Source organism: Humulus lupulus, chromosome 8 (assembly GCF_963169125.1).
Source record: "Humulus lupulus chromosome 8, drHumLupu1.1, whole genome shotgun sequence".
Lineage (NCBI taxonomy): Eukaryota > Viridiplantae > Streptophyta > Magnoliopsida > Rosales > Cannabaceae > Humulus > Humulus lupulus.
Genome location: NC_084800.1, coordinates 174,358,902 through 174,365,083, shown reverse-complemented (window position 1 = coordinate 174,365,083; position 6,182 = coordinate 174,358,902). Strand labels below are relative to the sequence as shown.

Here is a 6,182-nt window from a genome sequence, read left to right as displayed (position 1 = left end):
CCATCACTACACCCTAACCGTGGCTACCTGGCATTACCGTCAACTTAATGCTCCATGTATAACATTTGTGCTCTTATTCATTCATCTACCATGAAGCACGAACAACCATCCTTTTCAGTCTATACTCGGGCGCATCCTAGTCTTCGATGCACCGCACTACAGTTTTATGTTTTAAGCAAGAGCGTGTCCATCATGTCATCCTCTTGTATCAGTCCACCACGTACATATTCTAATATTAGGGTGTGATAACCAATCTTTATTCTTTCTTCAGAAAATTCGATACGAAACTATCCATTCAGACAAATTTTAGTTTCTTACGTTACCTTAATCTATGGTATGCTTGTCTTTGACGATGCTTCTCACCCCTCAGACGTTCCTTTAGAAATTTCCTTGAGGTTTCTATCTAAATTACTTCATACATGATCCCATTATCTCCCATTACATGACCTTGAATACTCTTGGAGAAATCGGAGCTTACTCCTTCTGGAACCTTACCTGTAACCCTACTTCCTTAGTCTTGGCACTATCAATGAAGTGGTTATTTGCGTTCTGCTTCTAACTGGGAGTAGACCAAATCATCTCTAATCAATCTGAATATGGCTTATCCATGCCATCCCTGTATTCTCTGCTTGTCATACTTACCAGTGTCGTTGAAGCCTTGGTTAGTTAAGATCTTCCATTGAAAACCCATTACATCCTACCTGGTGCAAGAAGTAATTCCTAAAATGTCTCTTTCCTTGATCCTTAGCTGGTAATAACCAAATCGAGGGTTAATTCCTAAGAACATTGTCATACTTTGCAACATCCCATGGTGAGATGCTCTGTCTGATCAACTCTCAAATTAAATACTTCTTCAACTTAACCATTAATTCTTTTGATTAAGCTAATGTCATTCATCTCGATGTCCCTGATACCGATTCTATCCATACCTTAATCTCGTAGCGTACTCAATTGCTTAATGCAATAGCGATCTCAACGCTTCCTTGTGCACCCATCTAAAACTTTACTGGCTGATACAGTTTTCATCCGGTCTAACTGATATATTCCAAGTGGTGCATACCACAATATCTAGGAATCCTGTAAATGTAACCGAGTCTTTCCCATTTAAATCCAGATGTCACCATCATTTCTTGCAATCCATGGCTGTCCCTTATTTGGTAGACTAATCGATACTCAGAATCATATCAAAATCCTCATATGAAAAACTCAATCGATTATACCGTCAATCTTCTACCAATAATACTCTATCCCTTCTCCTAGAAGTTGCCAATTTTTCTTGACAAAACACTAATATCTCAAGCCCCATGGCATAACAACCATGAAGCATGTGCCCCATATCTATGTCTCTTTTAGGAGAAACGTAGCACCGAACTCATTCAGCTCAATATACAACAAGGAACGAGAACTAGAGAGCCAAGAGGTCGCCTCTGAGGGACTAGCCTTAGGCTCTGACTGTATTAAGGCGGACCCTCGAAGTAGGGTTGAGTAATCTATACTCCTTGGTTCTTCCAACTTAGATTTTGGGCGATCCTTCCTGACGTGCCCAATCATTTCACATAGAAAACATTCCTTCACTCAGCGTCCTCCCAGATGGTGTCTCTCCCACCTAGCGCATGCTAGATAACTTCAGCAGGCCTCATTTCCACTCTAGCAACCATCCTGTAAACTATAACCCCTCCTGTCAGGACCAGAAGTAGTAAAACTATCAGGGGTCCTTCTTCTCTGGTTACTAGGCATCTGCCCCTACCTGATCCCGCAAACGAGGATACCATTGCTTAGGCTTCCTACTCTACGACACTCTCACCCATATCTCATCTCGTGTGTCTTCTATAACAAGGTCCTCCCCACTGCCCAAGCATAGGTAGAAGTCTCAGGCATTGAAGCAATCCTAACGCTCTAGGCCATCCCAGTTTTCAAACCTCAGATGAATCGTTCCTTCCGGACCACGTCCGTTGGTACAAATTCAACAGCAAATCAAACCAACCTATCACATTCACTGATATACCTTGTCACTGTCATACTGATTAGTGCTTAAAAATATCAATTTATTAGTTTAAAGTGTAAAATAAATTAAGTTTTAATTAATATTTTCATGGATTTATTGTAATATATTTTATAATTGAAAATATTAATTTTAATTTAATTTCTGTTAATTTTCAGGAAATAAATTGTGTTTGGACATTAATAAAAAGAAAAGAGAAAGAATGAGTTAAAATTAAAAAAAAAAAAAAAAAAAGCAGTCGAAAAGATGGCACTTTTGAAGCAAAGGAGCACACCTAATCCCTTCAGACCATGCTTGTGTCAGCCCAGGCCTGCCTGGTTCTCCTCTCACCCTAGCACGCCACATAGTGCTCCTGCAGCCGTCCATGCATCCCAGTCAGCAAATGGAGCTCCAACGACCCGCGTACCCGCCCAACGACTCACGCACCTGCCCAACTCCCTAACCCGCGTTTGACCCACACGTTGATCAAGTCAAACAAGCCTCTTCCTTCAACCCAGCCGAGCCATGTGTCACTTTCCCATTGGTTGTGGCTAAGTCAAACCCACCTGCTGCCACCAACCACTGTTAAGCCCATTTTTTGTGCACTTTAGGCCTTGAACCTTCCATTTTGATACTTAACGCACACATTTTGTGGTGTTATAGAAAAAAAAGGCAAAATGACCATTTACTAAAATAGCTAGGTTAATATTAACAATAAGAATTGATTTTTCAAAATCATATTTTATTATTAATATTTCAGATTTATTTTGTAAACTCCATTTGTAATGTAATTTCTTTTTGTCCTATTCTTGTTCTATAAATATTAACTCTTCTTTCTTATTTCGGAGGTAATTTTTAGAGTAAAGAAACTATAACAAAATTTCTACTCACTTTCTTCTCATACTTTCTTCTTTGAATTTTGTGAGAATCATGAGCACAATGGCCTAATCTTCCTAAGAAGGTTATGGATTATTTCATATGCTAGTGATGTTATTTTGCCACTTTGATTTACTATGCTCTTAATATAATGCATTTGAGTTGTTTATGTTCTTTCATCCTCATCTTTATTTTTCTTATCTTTATTTACTTGTGCCAATAGTATATAGGATTAGTCATGCTCTTTCTATGTGCTTCTAAGTAGTAAAAGCAATATTGATACATAATTTTATGTCCAATCTTCTATTGCATTATTGCCCTTGGGTATTTTGTCATTTTTAGATTTTTCATAAGATTAACATTGTGCTCCTAAAGTAAAGAACTTCATAACTCAATAGAATTTTGTTAGAAAATAATATGGACTTTAATGTTAGATTTTCCAAATAAATGTTGGGATGTGAACTATTGACTTGTGTATTTTTGTAAATCAAGTAACTCAATAACCAAACAAGCATATGGATGATTCTTAAAACCTTTCTACTTCTCATCTCTTCATTACACCTTACTTTTATTTCACTTGTCTCATTTTATCATTTCATCACAAAGACAACACCAAAATCTCAAATCTCTTTTCATTTCCATTTTTATTTATTTCATGTTACTAACTTTTTGTGTTATTTTCTACGAATCTTTTGGTTTTAAGTTACCTCCTTGTGGATCGACCGCCTGATTTTACTGCAACTACCACTTAGTGGTTGTCACGATTTAAGCGTTAATCAAATTTTAGTGAAACTTTTACCAAAATATTTGTAACTGTATTTGTATTTTTGTTAGTATGAATATTGTGTTACCATAATGTTCTTTTATTTGTGGGTTGTATTATTTTTATTTGCTAATTTTTAGTTAATTTGAATATTACTAAAAAAAATAAAACAAAAAAATTAGTTATATATATACTTTACTTTTCTCTCTTTTCTCTTTCGATTAAACAAAAAAAATAGAAAATTATATATATATATATATAAATATTCATTTATATATATATACAGAAAAAAAAGTAGAGAAAAACGTATAGAAAATATTTTTATTTTTATTTTTCTTTTCCTTCCTTTTTGTTACATGAAAAGAGAATTATATATATATTTTATTTTTAGTTAATTCTTGTTCCATTTCTCTTTCTTAATTTCTTTTTTATTTTTTTATTTTTTTTAGTTTAATAAATATTTGTAAAAAAAAAAAGATTTAGCTTGTTATTATATCTTCACTTCAATTCTCTTTTCTTTATTATTTTTTTGTGTTGACTATTTTGGTGCTTTAGGTTCTTAGTTTAGATCTTTCATTTTTTTTTCCTTAGTCTTCCTTAGAATTTAGTTCTTCCTTGAAAAAAAAGCATAAAATTGTTCATAAAATTTAAACCATAAAACGCTTAGTATTCAGAACAATTGTGTAATATTACAAATGTTAAAAATTAATATTATCGTGTCTAGAAAGATTGGCTGTTAACTAAGGTTTGTGATAGCGTTACCCCCGACACTTACCTGGGAACTTCGGGGAGCATATACCTTTGCCTATTACATTTTTGAACTTATTACTATAAGAAAACCAAGCTTGTTGTGTCAAAATAAGCAATTTCACTATGCTGAAAGGTTGTTCGGTGAAAAGGTTTAACTTGTGATCCATCATACTTACTCAGTAACCTTGGGGAGTTCTATTAAGGCGTTGGAGATCACCCCAAAACCTCCAAATCTATTTGGGAACAAGTTTAACAAAAAAATTAAAAAAATCAAAATAAATAAATAAAATTATAAAAAAAGTTAATTCTGATTTCCGAGAGTGGATGAATCATCACGAAACTTATAGTGAAACTTCTTCCAATTCATCCACCACTCCTTCCGGAACTCCTTACACCACTCCTGCTTCTCCATAGACTTTAGTTGATAATAATCCAATCGCAATGGCTCGCAATGATGAAATTCAACTAAAAAATCTTAATGACTACCTCCATCCTACTCGCACTTCCACGCCTTCATGCATTATTTTCCCTCCTAATATGCCTACGTTAGACTTTCAACCTAGCATGATTAAACTCTTGCCCACACATCATGGAATGGAAAATGAAAGCCCATACATGGATATTAGAGAATTCGAGGATGTAGTAGCCACGTTCTATAACCAAGCAGAAAATATTGATTATGTGCGACTAAAGTTCTTCCCTTTCTCCTTGAAGGACAAAGCCAAAAGTTGGTTATACTCTTTGAGAGCTAGGTCTATTGGAACATGGGAAGAAATGACTAAATCTTTCCTTTCTGAAACACTTCCCTCGCCATAAGACCAACAGTCTAAAACGACAGATTTCCACATTTTCCCAAAAGGACAATGAAACGTTCTATCAAGATTAAGAAAGATTCAAAGATCTGTTGAATCAGTGCCCACACCATGGCTATGAGAACTGGTGTTTGGTCAGTTCCTTCTATGAAGGCCTCACGAGTCATGAGGACCAGTTTGTAGAAATGTTATGCAATGCTAGATTCCTCGAAAAAGAGTGAAACGATGCTCTTGAATATCTCGAAGAAACCGCAAAAAAATGTCCAGGTGCTACTGATAGCACCAACCGACACAAACCATCTAGAATCTATCAACTTTGAGAAGAGGATAGTGTTAAGGCCCAACTCGAAGTTTTGGAAAAGCAGTTTGAGGTCTTAATGATGAAAAATGGGCAAAAATATTGCTCAAGTAGAACCACAAGATCCTTGATTTGTTTGTGGACGGACGAAGCATTTAGCTAAGGACTGCTTAGCTTTTAATGAAATGTGGGGGGTTTATGAGGATCAATGCATTGCCTTAAGGGCATATAACAATTCATTCTCCCATACTTACAACCTTGGTTGTAGATACCAACTGAGCTCATTCATCTTGAAACCATTGGAGAACCGAGTAACAAGTTCAGCCATCAAGGGCGTATTCTGCACCTCAATAAAATGCTCATCCAAAATGAAATTCTCTCAAGAATACCCTTCATGCATTCATAGAGGAACAATCCAAACTAAATTGCCAAATAATGGATGAAATCAAGGAAATAAAATGTCAATTCTCAAAATTGACTGAATCCTTGGTCATTTCGGAAAAGGCAAACTTCCTTCCCAACCAAAATTCAATGTGCAAGGCCAACACATGGCCCGATCCTCAAATTCCAATGATCCAAATGTTAAGGAATTAAAGGCCATCACAAGTAGAAGTGGTAAAACTTTGCAAGACCCCTCCATAAAAACCATATTTCCCAATATTCCAAAAGTTAATCCTGAAAATGCACCTCTCAATGCATCTC

The 6,182-nt window shown here is 35.6% G+C and overlaps 1 non-coding gene across 1 annotated transcript; it reads right to left on the bottom strand.

The window, feature by feature from the left end:
* Positions 1-5,193: 5,193 nt before the first annotated feature.
* LOC133799056 (small nucleolar RNA R71) lies at positions 5,194-5,300 on the bottom strand. Its single transcript, XR_009876263.1, has one exon. It is a non-coding gene; the product is annotated as a small nucleolar RNA R71 (small nucleolar RNA).
* Between the last annotated feature and the right edge of the window lie 882 nt (positions 5,301-6,182).